Genomic DNA, 16,946 nt, shown 5'->3' on the forward strand with positions numbered 1-16,946 from the left:
CAATCTCTCTAACATCCTGTATAGGGAAATTGATGGAGCGTGTAGTCCAAACGCGACTAACGCGTTTCATGAAGCTTAACGACCTGTGGCCGCACGAAATGGTTGGGTTCCGGCCCGGCCTGTGCACACAGGACGTAATGCTCCGCTTGAGACACGACATCATAGAAAGCGAAACCAGGGACGCGAGGGTACTACTAGGTCTAGACCTGACAAAGGCGTTCGATAACGTAAAACACGCGGCAATTCTTTTTGGCCTCCAAGAATTGGGGGTCGGAAAGAAAACGTACGACTACGTAAAAGACTTCCTGTCGGGTAGAACGATAAAGTTTCAAGACATTGAATCCTCCACCGTCAAACTAGGAAGCAGGGGTACGCCACAGGGTTCGGTGCTGTCCCCGTTCCTCTTTAATGTTGCCATGCGAAACCTCCCAGCAGAACTGAGGAAAGTGGAAAACTTGAAATTCAGCATGTACGCAGACGACGTCAGCCTCCCAGACGGCCATAGACGTCCGACGGTCGACCGACGGACGTCCGTTTTCGGACCTTCGGACATCCGACGGAAGTCCGGTTATGTTCGATATACGTACAGCGGACGTCCGTCGGACTATCGTTCGTGGATCCGGATCGCGTCCCACGGACGTCCGACGGAATACCGGAGGCGGACATTCGGACGTTTCCCGGAACATGCTTGCAGGGCCCGCTATTGGTGTAAAAACTTGCCAATAACATTCGTGTAAAGCTCAGCAAGCATGTGCCATGGAAATTTCAGTCACATACTAGTGCTCAATGCCTTTGTCGTGAGAGTAAAGCAGACAATAGAATATGCAACAGGTTCAAGTTTCCTGTTGTCTGCTTTACTTTCACACACAAAGCACTGAACAGCAGTGTGCAATTAAAACTTCCATCAAAGAGGCGCATATGCTAGCTGAGCTTTACACAAATGCACCATTCCTGAAAACATGCAAAGTGCATAGGCATACCAGCATGCGAGGTTGGAAAAAAAAAAGCATTTTTTTTGCTTTATTGCAAAAACTGCATGCATAAATAGTCTACACTAAAAAAATATTGATGTTACGGAATGGCATGGTAAAATGCAGGCCAACTGGAGTATTAAGAATCTACTTGAATAATTTTTTTTAATTATCCTTGGCCGTGACAGCTCTTCCCTTGGGAAGGTGGTGGAGGAAAAGGTATTTATTGAAACCTAATATTTCGGAATTAGCGAGAAGATGATCGAGTTCTCTGTGGGCGGCCTCCGCAGGCCGGGATTCCAGGAGCAGTTACTATCCTGTGCATTTGCTCAATCAGCTGTTGCTGGTCTTTCAGGCCTAAGATGGGAACAGCAGGTTGGGCTCCTCCTGCAATAGAAGGGAAAATGAAATTGAAGTTATCTGTGCTGAACTTTGATTACACATCTTCAAGGGCAACTGCCAGTTTCTCTCAATTGCATCTTCAAGGGCAACTGCCAGTTTCTCTCAATTGCTTTTTCCAGATGGCACTGTACGCATGCATCTCCATTCAGAACTGTCACATACTATATAGAAAGGTCATATAACTGCAGCAAAACCCATGCAGAATAACAAAAGATACAAACATAGTTTGACCAGAACCTGGCATTCAGTATTTTAATGTTTTTATGTTGTCTATTTGGACATGCCACTCTGACCAAACATGGCATGTTATGCTTGCTGCTATGCACCCTCAGCTATGCCCAAGACATGGAGTGCACATGCAGAGAAACTAAGCATAAAGGATGCTGTATATGAACATAAAGCACAGCCAGAGCATTGCAGTATTACACAGGCACGCATCGGCGGCAGAAACCTGCATTTTGAGCGGTTTAACAGGCAGATTTCTAAAGTCATTGTTCCTGCTCTGAAAAGAAGTGACCAATAATAACATCATTTAAAATTGTTACCTTTTTGTTCTGTAAACTGCACATTTCGCTGGTTTCCATGTACCCTCTACCGAAGACATTCCCTGGGCGTGACAGGGGTATATCGACATCAACATCTAGGCTACAAGCGTCTAGAAAGCGTCTCCTTAGAGCAGCTGCGACGAAGTAACTTATCTGATAACATGCAAGCTGTTGCAGCAGAATAAAGATAGACATGTGACATGTGGCTAAAGCCCAATATGGAAGCATAGCCCGCCGCAGTGATTGCGCAGTGTTCATGCTTCTACAAGAGTTAAAAGTAATTATTTGTTTACCCACAGCACTATATGTGACATTACAATAGCAAGGCTTATAGTTACACAAAACACAAAAAGCTGACAACCACAAGCTCCTGATGTATTACCGGCAGCATGCAGCATGGATGTTAGTTACTGAAATATGGTTGCATAATTCTGGCAACCAGCTGTGCATGTATGTCATGGATTTCTCAACTACGCACAACAAATTACAAAAAAATAATGGTCTTTATAAATGCAGCCAGCTGTTCACAAGAAACACTGTAGCTTTTTTATGGGGAAGGTAGTGGGCGCCAAAGAAACTGCCCCTGTAAAGGCGCCTAATTTGCCCCTATGTAATATCGGGGACAAAAGTGTGTGGACTACACAAACTGCAATCAAAGCATATAACTTTCACATCGACCAGGAAACTCGGACCATACTTGTCGATGTGAAACTTGAACGTTAGTTCTTTCATATGTGCAAGAGAAATAAGGTCACAATTCGTTTACATCGCGATTCTAGTCCAAAATCTCCAGACCTACTGTCCAGAGACTTTCGCCCCCGCAGTATAAGCCACCACTTGGGTAAGAGATTAGTAAAAGAAGTGTATAAAAGACATTAGTGCTGTTGGACAGCCATAGCTAAAAAATGGTATTGACATTGGAGTACTGCCTTAAGGCGGGGCCTAGGGCATTACAAAAGTAAGAGTTAGTGTCCGCTGGTCCTCATTTGAACAAAAGAGGGGGGGGGGGGGGGGGGGGAGAAATCTACCTCAACTACGTTTTGAGTGACGCCAAGCCGCAGTTAGCATTAAAGATATCACACAGTTTTGTGGAAGATTTAGGAGAGCTTTGCTGCTTTCTTACAGGATTGGACAAAAGAGCTCACCATCTTCAGAAAGGCATGTTATATAGAAATGAAAATAGTGAATTTACTGCATCTGGCCACAACAACTTGCACACGGAGAGGAAGATGAACTGAAAATTTTATACATGAATGTACATATTTACAACAGGTGAAACAATGACCATGATCTATGCCGAAGAGGAAAGAGATCAAAATCTAGCTCAGAACGAGTTCTACAGGCCGCGGGGCCGTTTCATTAACTTCGGGACTCCGCCCACATTTCTCATACCCAATGACAACGACCTCACACATGACTGGCTAACAAACATTTTGGCATGTCTTTCCACTTTCATAAGGTTTTTCACCCTCTCCCTAATACAAGCAATGCAAAAGGGACAACAAATTCGTTTCACAACAAACGGAATTTAGAGAATGGACCTCGAAATGATTGACTCACTAGGTCACATGCCAAACTCTCTCCCCTAGGAAAAAAAAAAGAAAAAAAATAGAACCCATCAAAACGGTGTCCCACGTGCGCAACCATTGCCCAAAGCTTGCATCCTTGGCGGCTCCTTTTACAGGGCAATTATTGCAATTATTGGCGTCCGAGTCAGCACCATTGCGGAACACATCAGAAGAGCCAACCCACATCCTCCCGCTCCGCATCATACCGTCACTGTTACACACTTGCCCTTTTTCAACGCCGCTATCTCCCACCATTGTTGACATCCAGGGTTGGAATCCTCAACGAGACCCCACTCAGCGCGCCTGCACTGAATAATTGTCACTTTTATGGGCTCCCCAACAAGGAAGAGGGCCTTACACCCTTCAACCTGACAGTGTTTTTTTTTTTTGAACGATAAGCAGTTCTTCCAAAAGAGGTGCTCGTTTCAAAGCTGTGCTGCCTCCGGGTGATGGGTCCAGTCAGCGTACTAAGGACCCCTTAGTACGCTTAGTACTAAGGACCCCTTAGTTGTATACTGTTCGTAAAGCTCCTTAAATAAAAATGAGCCCCCTACATGACACAGCAACGAGAACAAACTGCTGTCCCCGCGTCTTCGAGTGCGACAGCAAAGTTCTCGGAAGAGGGGACTTCTTTCCCTCTCTGCCTACGTTCCTGTTAAGCACTGTAGCTGCTGTAGCTGCCTCTCTGTGTGCGTCTCTCCGCCTCCTGTCCGAGGGCAAGTGGGAGACGGCCGCAGCTGGGCATTGAACAGGTGACCCAAAAAGAGCAGACTAATAATGGTGCCTAGCATACCCACCGATCCCTTACAGAAATCATTAAAGAAATGAAAGCAACACATCAGATAACGCTACAATGTTTCTAAGTGCAAAGTCGACAACTTCAAGTCATATACAAGCAATGCAATATGTACATCTCCGCACATTAACTAGACAGAAACAGTGCAGAGTAAACTAATAATTCAGTGTCTAGCAACGCTATTAAAAGAGGATAAAGGCCACGGGGGACTACGATTATTAGTACCGTTTTGCCTTTAAACTACAATAACATACTTGTTGCAAGCTTAAAATCAAAGATTCACACCTGTCCCACCCACAGCAATGGAACACACATCTGACTCAAGTCTGCAGAGAAAGAGCAAGCTAGACTATTACAGACACACCCTTGGTTGTTTTTCTGGCATTTCTGAGGGTGAAGAATCTGACTTGTCAGTAATGTATATGAATAAGAATCCTATGACAGTAAATGCATCAGATTTTCTGAAGTGGCTTTTCTTTGCTGACCACATATGAGGTGAGCTATAATTTATCCAACTTGGCCTAGGTTTATTCTATGAATAATAAAGCTATAGCAGGTACACAGTCGTCCACTCAGGCTGAACATGCGAGTGCGTGGCATGCACTTTTCGAGATGCCACTGCATCCATCGCAGCCGCACACCGTAGCGAAGAGGCAGACAGCGTGAAGTACCAGCCTCTAGTCCCTCTACCACCACTGGGGTCCCAAACTAGGGACCCCTTATTTTTGTCAGGACAGGCCCCCTCAGGGTCAGCTAGTGAGTAACCTCCTGTATTTGTATCTGATGGAAATGTTTTCCACCACCACCCACAATACGCAGCTGCGCATCATAGCAGATGTGAAGCAACAGCTACTGGTCCTTCTACGCATAAGCCACTTTGCCTTGATGCATGCCTGCGCACCATAGTAAAGAAGCAGACGACATGACGCAGCAGCTCATGGTACCTTTACACATGAGCCCCCCCATTGTACTTCGATACGCACCATAGCAAATATACAGACTACGCCACACAGCAGCTCCTGGTCCCTCTATGCATAAGCCATTTTGCCTCAATACGCACCTGCGTACCTGAGTGAAGAGGCAGACGTGAAGCTGCATCTCCTGGGCCCTCCATGCACAAGCCACTTAGCATCAATGCACGGCTGTGCACTGTAGTAAAGAGGCGAAGGACGTTAAGCAGCAGCTCCTGGTCCCTCTACACATCAGCCATTTTGCCTCGATGCGCATCTGCACACCGTAACAAACAGCCAGATGTGACAAAGAAGCTTCTGGTTTCTCTACACATAAACCACTTTGCCTCAATGCACGTCTGCACACCGGATCAAAGAGGCAGATGACGTGAAGCTGGAGCGGCTGGTCCCTCTACACACAAGCCACTTAGTCTTGATGCATGGCTGTGACGGATGCATTGCTATTTTGCAAACTGCATGCCACACATTCCCATTCAAGCTAAGAGTGGACAACTGTGTAAACGTAAAATACTGGTTATTTACTTCAATGGACAATGACAAAAAGTAACATGGTGGACAATGTAAAAAGAATTTGCTGCATAAAGTTTGTTGAAACCAGTTCTACATCCTACATGTAAACAAGCTAAAACCTTAATGTCGAAGGGATGTCCTGTGTGTTTAAAATCATAACGCTCAAACAACTTCAACACTGACAATCATGATTCAATATTAATAATATAGATAATGATACAATACTCACTTTTAGCCATACCAAATAAATGAGAATGCAAAGGGATGTTGCTGTTTTTCCCCCGTGGATGACAGTTTTCCATGCTCAAAGTGCTGCTTCCTGTTGGCTACGAAATCGGCTACAGCAAATGGCATCTGAAAAATTTTTGGAAGCCTCATGCTAGTCCTCAACGAGAAAAGCATTGCCATACAGAAGCAGAACACAAATACTTTTACGACACACTAAAAGCACCAACTGCGGTGCTGTTTTTAGGATGACTAGGTACAGGTTTTGCTGTAGCAAGCCAAATGTTAGACTTCAATAAGGAAAGCATTCCCATACAGAAACAGAACACAAAAACTTTTACAACACATTAAAAGCATCAATTGCACAAATGCTTGTAAGATGACCAGGTACAGGTTTCTGCTATAGCCCACATCATGTGACCAGCAGTTATCAGAAGCCTTGTATGTGAGCATGATGCCCTAGATTCAATTTATGGCTATCACTGTATTAACAAGCATGGGTTTAAAGCTACTTTAATATGATAATCTAAGAACATGGTAAGAGCTTTCAGTGCGAGACATAAGCTCAGTATCATGCACTATAAGGTGCTGCATGGCTCTAGTGTAGCTTTGGCATTATCTCGCTGTCAATAATGCAGTAAAGTTCTGAGGAGCCTTTGAATATCTGTAAGGACAAAGCAACAACAATTTTGTTTTCATCTCACTTTTGCTCAGCTCGTTTTTTTTTTCTTTTTTTTTTTTAGCCCGCGGTTTGCATGGCCTCCCAGTATACCTGTTTTGCATAAAAGAAGGCGTTGCAGGCACCAGACCTCACAGCCAAAGTGTATCGTGGCGGCGGTATGTCAAATTCGTGCCAGAACAGCGCAGAACAACGGGTCAAGAAAAAGACAAGTGCTGACTTTTTTTTTTCTCTCATTTCCTTGTCCGGTTGTTCTGCGCGGTTCGGTCCCACATGCATAACCAACATGGGCAAGGTGCTGTCCTGGTTTGTCAAAGCTGAAGGAGAGTACTAAACCTTTAGCTATTTAGCAGCTACAACCGTTCCTTCTAGAAACTGTAGTTGCCGTAAAGCACAAGAGAGAAAGATCAGCGGCTGTCCATTATATATATAATAAAAAAACAAAAAAAAAAACACGACGTTTTCACAAGTGTAGGCATGTTGCACGATAGGCTCGAGGAGTGCAAAAGTTTTCTCGTATAGTTTTTACAACTCAGCACGTTGCGCATGGTTAACAAATTAACTCCTTTAAAGCTCGGGCAGGCACTCCTTTATCAGAGACAGAGAAGTTGCGCGGCTTACTGGCGCAGCGTCCAGTAATGCCGAGAAAGATGGCCCTCAGACTTGAGGCTGCACTTTAGTTAGTCGGCGCGGAGCCATCCTGTCAGTCTCGCCTAAAACACTCGACCGTTCGGCAGCTGTACAGAGCTGTTTCCTTACCCAAAAGCTCAGCACCATCGGTGCATCGAAAAGTTCCACTAAAGAAACAAAAGTTCGGTGAAATACTTACTTTGGGATCGGCGGGTGAACAAAGTGTGCCAGCCGCACCAAGCCACAGCAAAAACAATGCTAGCAGTGCATTACAGCCGTAGGTATTTGTAACTGCGCAGAAAATGCAGAACACGGAAACGTGAAGCCAGGTGGATTGGATTGGCTCATTTCAGATTTTTTTGAGGATAGGTTCGGTTTCGTTCTTTTTGAGCTTGCTGCTTGCTGCGTCTATTCAGCCACTGATTAAAATTTCACCGAAGCATCATGATAGAAAAATGTTTAATGGTCATTTACCTTTTAATCAAAAAATTTTGATGGAAGAATTCAACGATGAAACATGCGGAAAATAAAAAAAAAACTGTTTAATGGAAACGCTTTCTATCGCATCGATTCGCTCTGGCATCATATAATGCAGACTTGACGGCATTACTGATTTATACGCAGTTCAGACGAGCACGACGACTACAAACTATATCATAGCTGTGTAGAAGCAGATCCAGTTGCGGACGTACGGCGGCTGTCCGCTGGGCGAACGGATTCGACCATCCGCTTTCGTACGTACGCCGGAATTCCGGCGGACGTCCGAAATCGGCCGCCGAGTTGCGGCCGAGTTCGGTTGTCCGTCGGACGTCAGTGGCCGTCTGGGCCTGTGGGCCACCAAGGGGAGTGACGCGAGCATCGAGGAGCGCTTGCAAGCGGCGGCGGACACCGTGGTGTCCTACGCGGCCGAAAGGGGCCTCTCGTGCTCTCCACAAAAATCGGAAACTGTTTATCTACAACCCGAAGGCGGTCAGGTGCAAACGCCAGATAAACATCAGCGTAACAGTAGACGGCCAAAAAGTTCCAAAAGTCGAACAAATTAGGATCCTGGGGCTGTTTCTACAAGCAGATGGGTACAACGATACAACGGTAAAGAAACTGAACGGGTACGCCACGCAAGTCACGGGTCTGTTCAGGAGAATCGCACTCAAGGATCGGGGCCTTAAGGAACGAAGGCTACTGAAACTAATGCAGGCTTACATCACTAGCCGCATACGTTACGCCACACCATTCTTAAACATCAGATCAGACGAAAAGCAGAGAATAGACGCACTCATCAGACGATGCGCGAAGAGGGCTCTGGGACTACTCATCTCGACCTCGACTGAACGCCTCCTCGAAATGGGGGTGCACAACAATTGGACGGAACTAGCGGAGGCTGTGCGCATGGCGCAACTAGAAAGATTGAACAGAATCACCACGGGCAGAACCATCCTCGACTGGGTGGGACTGCAGTCAGATAGAGGAACAAGCCACAAAGTGGACATTCCACGAAAGTGTCGCGAATATATATTAGTGCCCCCCCCCCCTACCTAAAAAAAGCCTCACAGGGAGGGCGCCGCTTTTGCCACTAGAAAGCCTTCTAGAACACTGTACCCCCAGTAAAACCCGTGCCCCCCGTCGCGCTGTGTCTCGGCCGTGTGGGAGGATGAAGCTCCGCCCCTAGAGGAGAGCGAGGAGGGCTTCAAGGTGGTCAGCCACGTGGTGTTCGTTTCGAAAACTAAAGAACCATGATCGGGAATCCTGACCTCGCGCCGTGCGTAGTCGTCGACATTGGCCCCGACTTTGCGAACATCGTCCGACCTATGGGTCAGGACCGTGTCCGTTGGCGTGTTCAGCTGCCTGCCAAACATGAGAAAAGCCGGGGTGAAGCTAGTCGAGCGATTTACACTCGTACGCAGAGCGAAGGATATGACGTCCAAGTGCTCATCTCAATCATTATGCGACCGCGCATATGCGCCCAGGAGCGGCTTGATGTCCCAATTGCGGCCCTCGCTCACGTTGGACTGCGGATGATAGCACGTGGGTTTCTGCTGCCGCACACCCATTGCCGCGCACGTATCACGAAACACCTTGGACGTGAAATACGTGGCGTTGTCGGTTATCAGTCGCTCTGAAAGCCAAAACGACAAAACACCTCCGACAGCTTTCCCAAGATCTGCCGGGCAGTAGCTTTCCGCAGTGGGTACAGTTTAGCAAAAGCGCTGAAATGGCACGTAACGACGATCACGTATTTATACCCCTTCTTGCTGCGCGGCAGCGGCCCCATCAAATCGCACGCCAGGATTTGCCATGGCTTCGTGCTTATGATGGGCTGGAGTAAGCCAGGTGGTTTGCCACCTCGAGGCTTTTTCTCTTGGCAGATGTGGCATGTTCGCACGTATCGACATACGTTAGCCTTCATTCCAGGCCAGGTAGCGAACCGACAAAGCTACCGCCATGTCCTTGGGGCGCTCCCGTGACAGTCGGCGTCGTGATAGTGCCGCATAGCGGCGCGGCGCAGTTTGCGCGGAATCACAACTTTAAAGAACTCACTGGAGGCTTCTTTGTCTGGCACGTATTTTAGCAAAGCTCCTTCAAAGTCCAGCAGGAAGTTCTCCAACTCACTCGTAGCTACACTAGAGTTAGCGCCAACCACACTACCAGTGGCTTCACAGCGCAATTTGGCATGAGTTGTCAGAGTATCCGTCTCTTCGCTAAGACAACTGATTATCTCCTGACAGTACGAGTCTTCCTGCTGAGCTCTGAGATCTCTGCTGAACGCAACTTCGAGGGGGACTACTGCTCCCACAAAGCGCACGTGCTTTCGGGGCTCCGCAGGCGGGGTGCTGCCCGTTGCGCGCTCCCTACGCAGAGGAGGAGACAGCTGCCCTTCCGTCTCCTCTGTTGTGGGCGCCGCTGACGACAGCGCCCCAAGCGGCAAGCTAACCAGGCGGACCGCCTGGAGACCCCGGCATGTGCGACCGCGCCAAGCAGAGCGAAAACGGGCGCCATTAATTGATGTATAAATAAACAGTTTGGCTTCTTAAACCGGCTATACGTCTACCACATGATGGCAGCGGCGGGATAACCAACGCAGCGTGACACCCAGAAGGACAGCGAGCCCAACGTAAGCGGACGCAGCGTCATGTCAGACACTAGCGGCGCGAACGTAGAGCGTGCGAGCGGCACTCCGAGAATGACGTTCAACCCGCTCGCCGTGGAACTGCCGACAAAGCTCGATTTCCGCAAGCCCTAAGATTGGACACGATGGCACCGCAGGTGGGAACGCTACCGACTCATCTCCGGTCTGACAGGATAGGACGAGACGACGCAAATCAACATATTACTCTACGCCATGGGCGAAGAAGCGGAGGACGTACTCGCTGCTTTGAAATTGACAGACGAACAGATGGCATCAGACTCCGCCGTGGTGAGTGCTTTTGAAAAGAATTTCCTACCTCGAAAGAATGTGATCTATGAGAGAGCGCGATTTAACTCTCGGAAACAAGAGCAGCATGAAAACGTCGACGCATTTGCGACTGAACTGTTCAAGATGGCCGAAAGATGCGATTACGGAACTCTCAAAGACGAACAGATTCGGGACAGGCTCGTGGTCGGCTTGCGAGACGTAAAACTCAGCGAGAGCCTGCAGCTTGATGCAGAACTCACTCTCGAAAAAGCAATCACAGTTGCTCGCGATTCAGAGAGCGTGAAACTTCAACACAAGGAAATTCGCTCCATCGAACAGCCAGCTGTCGACATGGGAGAAGTTCGCGGCCAGACAAACGTCAAAACTCGCCGGAACGAAGCGAAGGTGCCTTTCAAGTCGCGCCCTCAACGTACACACAAGACGGGAGCCGAACGCTGCAAGTGGTGTGGTGGTGTGCGTGACCACACGAAGACACAATCTCCCGTGATAGACAAGACGTGCAACCAGTGTGGGAAAAAAGGCGACTACGCCCGCGTCTGCATAAGCCGAAGGACGAGACCTCGAGTATCCAACAACGACCAAAAGATCGCGGAGAGCTATATCTAGGCGAAATCAAAGTGGGAGTGAACACGCCGTGGAGGATTACTGCTATCATGAACAACTTGCCTTCAAGGTGTCGACCTTCAAGGTCGACACCGGTGCGAATGTGACTGCAATCGCACACGACCAGTACGACAGAACCTTCATGGGACCCATCACGTCAACGCAACAGCTGTTGATAGGCCCAGGCCAGACAGCGATAGTCACTGTTGGCTACATCGATGCAACAGTCACCTGGCGCAACACTGAAGTCCAAGAAGCAGTCTTCATTATCAAAGGATTAAAAGAATCACTGCTCAGTCGACCAGCTATAGAATCACTTGGGATTCTACAGCACCCTTTTGAGCTAGACGAAACCCTCGCACAATCAACTGATGTCCCCAACCTCTTGGCATTATACCCAAAGCTAACGTCTGGGCTTGGAGTCATGAAGACTGAGTACCGCATCAAAGTAAAAATGGATGCTGAGCCATACGCAGTCAGCTATCCTAGGCGCGTGCCTCTTCCACTGCTTCCACTTGTGAAGAAAGTACTAGAAACGATGGAAGACTTCAGAGTCATCCAGAAGATCGAGCGAGCAACCGAGCGGTGTTTTCCAATGGTTGTCGCACGAAAAAAAAAACAATGAGCTGCGCATCTGCGTGGACTATGGTCAACTCAACCTAGAAATAATACGCGAACGTGTGCTCATGCCTACGGTGGACGAGTGTCTTGCAAAATTAGCAGGTGCAAGAGTTTTCAGCCGCCTAGATGCACGAGCAGGGTACTGGCAGGTGCCACTGTCCAAGGACTCTCGCGAATACACAACCTTCATCACACCAGTTGGCAGGTTCCAGTTCCTGAGGCTTCCCTTCGGAATCTCCACAGCGCCAGAGTTCTACCAACGAGAAATGCTCCGTGTGCTCGAAGGACTAGATGGTGTGAGTTGTCTACAAGATGACATCATTGTTTCAGGGAAGACAACTGAGGAACACACCAACCTACTGCTGGTGCTGAGGAAGCTGGAAGATGCAGGTGTTACCCTCAACATCGACAAGTGCTCCTTTCGACAAACAGAAGTAACATTTTTTGGACACGTCGTAAACTCAACAGGAGTCAGCGCCGACTCGGAAAAGGTCAGGGCCATAGTCCAGCTCGACCCACCATGTGATGTGTCAGAAGTCAGGTCTTTGTTGGGCTCTGTAAACCACCTAGCGAAATTTCTTCCAGAGCTAGCAGACTTTACAAAGCCTCTCAGAGACTTGCTCCACCAAGACGCCGAATGGCACTGGGGCCCAGCTCAGCAGCAGAGTTTTGACAAACTCAAGCAAGCTTTAAGCTGGACGCCGATTCTCACTCACTACGATGCTCAGTCGCCTGACACAGTGTCTGTGGATGCTTCCTCATACGGTCTTGGGGCTGTACTTCTACAGCAGTCGCACGAAAAGCTCCTACCTGTGGCATATGCATCACGCTCCCTTACGGATACAGAACAAAGATATGCCCAAATCGAAAAGGAGGCACTGGCAATCACATGGGCTTGCGAACATTTCCGCAAATACCTGCTGGGATCAACCTTTCACGTGGAAACGGACCACAAGCCGTTAACACCGCTGCTGACGACTAAACGACTTGACGAGCTGAGTCCTCGCCTTCAACGTTTCAGGATGCACCTTTTGGAGTACGACTACACCATATCCCCCACTCCCGGCAAAAAGCTGTACACAGCTGACCTATCCCGGAAGCCATCTGGGAAACCAGCAGACAAAGAAAGAACTCTCGAGAGTGCAGTGCGCGAGTTTGAAGAATTAGCACTTGGACAGCTCCCTACTTCAAACCAAATGCTGGACAGAATCAGGGCAAGCATCCAGTCAGACGAAACACTTTCCAGGGTGGCTACCTTCTGCACTACATCATGGCCAACTGTGCATGGGCTGTCATTTTACCTGAAAAGGTACGTCGAGGAGGCTAGTGAGATTTCGCTCGTTGACGGTCTGCTATTCAAAGGCGACAGAATAATCATCCCACCAGACATCAGAGTAGAGGTTCTGGAAAAACTCTATGCAGGCCACTTGGGCACAACGAGGTGCCGAGCGAGGGCAAGAGAATGCATATGGTGGCCAGGCATAGGCAAGTACATTGAAGACTGCGTGGAAAAGTGTCCAACTTGCAGAGAGCACAGAAAGCCAGAAACAGAACCCCTGCTTCTAACCCCATTGCCAGCACACCCTTGGGACACAGTCGGTATGGATCTCTTCACGCTGGAGGGGAAAGAGTATGTTGTAGTAGTAGACTACTACTCCCGATTTTTCGAGCTAGAACAGCTGCCGAGGACAGCTACAAAAACATAGCCCTAGTCTTGGAGCCAATGTTTGCACGGTACAGTGTTCCACGGACAATACGCACAGACAACGGGCCGCAGTTCACTTCCACAGAGTTCAAAGAACTAGTGCATCGCTGGGGAGCCTCACACACAACCTGAAGCCCTTACTACCCGCAGAGCAACGGTATGGCTGAGAGGGCTGTGCAGACAGCAAAGCAGCTTTTGGGGAAGTCTTCCAACATACATGAAGCGCTGCCTGCCTACAGGGCCACCCCCAGCGTGGAAGGGTTTTCACCAGGAGAACTCTTAATGGGTCGTCGTCTGAACACCACAGTACCATCCACTTCGAAGCTGCTAGCCCCGAAGTGGGAAGACAGCGAATTCAGACAAAATAATGAAGCCTACAAAGCTCGTGCAAAACGATCATACGACACCCGGCACAAGGTACGGAGCCGAATGTGCTTACCACCAGGCACAGCGGTGCGCAGCCTCGCTGGAGCTGCATCACACGGTGTGGTAACACAGCCAACATCAGAACCAAGGTCCTACGTTGTACAAACCGACAGACGACAAGAAAGACTTACAGCAGGATACCTGCAACCGTTGCAACACGAGCACCACAAGAAGGGGACGTGTTTGTAAGCGACCAGAATGTCTGGACCTGTGAGATCAAACCTTTCAAGAAAGGGGGGTGCTGTGGGCGCCCCTGACGACAGCGCCCCAAGCGGCAAGCTAACCAGGCGGAAAGCCAGGAGACCCCGGCATGGGCGAGCGCGCCAAGCAGAGCGAAAACGGGCGCCATTACCTGATGTATAAATAAACAGTTTTGCTTGTTATACCGGCTACGTCTACCACATCCTCCTCGTCTTAGCCTGCCGGTTGGGTGTCAGTGACCGGCGCCCGTGACAGCGCGTCCGCGACTGCATTGGCAGTCCCTTTTCGGTAGCGCACTTCGAACTCGAAGCGTTGTAGTGTCAGGGCCCACCGCGCAAGCCTACCGCTGGGCTCGCGCAGGCGTTTCAGTCATGCTAAGGCCATGTGGTCGGTCTTGACCGTGAACCTCGTTCCTTCTACGTACATTTCGAAACGTCGCAGTGCGTAGATAATGGCCAAGCATTCCTTTTCCGTCGCTGAGTATAATTGCGTTCTGCCGGCGAGAGCGCGCGGCTCGCAAACGACACTGGTCGCAGCTGATCCCCATCCATCTGGAGGAGCACAACGCCCACTCCGATATCACAGGCATCGGTCTGGACAACGAATGGCTTGTTTAGGTCAGGCAGCTTCATTCAGAGCTGCTGTCTCAGCAATGACGTGCGAGAGCTGGCGAAAGCTCCTTTCCTGCTCATCTCCCCATTCCCAACGGGAAGACTTTCTTAGCAATTGTGCCAAGGGTGCTTGCAGTCGCACACAGTTTGGAATGAACTGTCGGTAGTATCCCACCATACCGAGATATCGGCGAACAGCGCTGACATCTTTAGGCGTAGGAAACTCCAGGATCGCCCGAAGTTTCTCTGGATCAGGAGACACCTGCCCCCGTTCAACTCGATATCCAAGCAAGCTCACCTGAGCCTGGCATATCTGCGCCTTTGCGGGATTGAGCGTGAGGCCAGTGGACCTGAGTTTTCCCAGAACGTCTGTGAGGTGATCGAGGTGTTCCTCGAATGTGTAGGAATAGACGATCACATCGTCCAGGTAGGCGAGGGCGTGCTGCCATCGGGCATCGCTGAGTACGCGGTCCATTAGCTTCTGGAATGTGCTCGGAGCGCCGGACAATCCAAAGGGCATTCTCTTGAAGTACAAAAGTCCTCTGTGACATGAGAACACCGTTTTGTACTCATCGCCTGGTCGCATTTCGACCTGCAGATACCCCTTGCTGGCGTCAAGTGTCGAAAAGAAGTTAGCGCCGCCGAGATTGGAAATAATCTCGTCTATTCTCGGAAAGGGGTATGCATCTTTCTCCGTGACCTCGTTCAGACGCCGATAGTCCACGCGCAAGCGCCAAGAGCGGTCTTTCTGTGGCACGAGCACCACTGGGCACCCCCATGGACTTTGAGAACGGCATACTAGACCAGCATGGAGCAACTCCTGGAGCGCCTCATCGATCGCTTGCCTTTTAGCAGCGCTGATGGGCCTTGGGTTACATTTCCAGGGCAGCGCGTTACCCGTTTTTATGCGGTGCTGCACCAGATTGGTACATCCAGGCTGGTCTGTGAACATCTCGTCAAAGTTGTGTAGACAAGAGTCGGTCACGTTGGTGTTCTGTCAGCGCATCGGCATAGGCCAGCAATCTCTGCATGTTCTTTTCCGATTGCGGATGAAAAGCGTGCTGACAGGCCGCCGCTACCGATCGCGGTAGCTGACACGGAAACCCACTGTCTCTTTTTCCGCCGGCAGTGGCCGGATTTGTATGCGTTTTCTCCGACTGCGGAGAGGGAGCATTGAGACGGGCCGCCGTAACCGAGCTGGGTCGGCGGGGCGAGCAGCGCTCATGGGGCTCCCGTCTGCGAGCGGATCGGCCGTGCGCGTTAACAACGATTGCGTTGTAACCGGCGGTTCGGCGAATGGCCTGTTACACTGGCGCCAGTGTAACATCGACATCGATCACCAGTCCAGTTCTAGCTAAGAACTCTCGGCCTAGAATAATTGGTACTGTCAGGCCGGGCAGGTGAACAAAACGCATTCTGCGTACACGCTTATCGAAGCGAACGGACCGCCGTCGGAGCTGGGAAACGACCGTGTCTCCACTATCAGCGAAATGCTTGCACCCGTGTCCAGCAGTGCCTTAAATGTTGCTCCCGCTACGGCGAGGTCAACAAAAGGCGCTGGCGTGTTAGTTGGCTCTTCAACTTTCAATGCGGACGTGACGGGTACAGGCTTCCGAGCGTTTTCAGCCTCCGCCGGCGCTGCTACCGGCGGCCCGCCTCGTTTCCCGATCTCGTGGGGCAGTTTCTGGCTATGTGACCAGCTTGGCCACAGCTAAAGCAGCGCACAGATTGCCATGCTTGTTGCTGCGACGCTCGGCGATTTTCAGAGGCACCCCGACCGTCTGGCATTATGCGGCCCTCCGGGGGTGCGTTCTGAGTAGGTGCGGACTTTCGCGGCTGAACCCCGCTGAACTCTCGGGGGTTGAAATCAGCGCTGCGCAACCGGTACCAAAAGAGATCCAGGGCGCGATCCGATACTTCGAGCGGCAATGCTCGGCTCGCTCGTGAACCCACTTGCCTCAGGAGTGCACTCATTCCTTATCGTTGGGACGCCGCTCCAGGTACACCTCGGCTCTAGTAATTCTCGAGCCGGTGGCGGGGGCCGGTATTTACTGGCTTCAGAAATCTGAG

The 16,946-nt window shown here is 49.7% G+C and overlaps 1 long non-coding RNA gene across 1 annotated transcript; it reads right to left on the reverse strand.

The window, feature by feature from the left end:
• Nucleotides 1–1,043: 1,043 nt before the first annotated feature.
• Nucleotides 1,044–7,625, reverse strand: LOC146201296 (uncharacterized). The gene is made up of 3 exons (XR_014705302.1): nucleotides 7,497–7,625; nucleotides 5,993–6,117; nucleotides 1,044–1,358 (listed from the first exon to the last, which is right to left on the reverse strand). It is a non-coding gene; the product is annotated as an uncharacterized LOC146201296 (long non-coding RNA).
• Between the last annotated feature and the right edge of the window lie 9,321 nt (nucleotides 7,626–16,946).

Source organism: Amblyomma maculatum, chromosome 2, assembly GCF_055883805.1.
Source record: "Amblyomma maculatum isolate TAMU_Amacu chromosome 2, ASM5588380v1, whole genome shotgun sequence".
NCBI lineage: Eukaryota > Metazoa > Arthropoda > Arachnida > Ixodida > Ixodidae > Amblyomma > Amblyomma maculatum.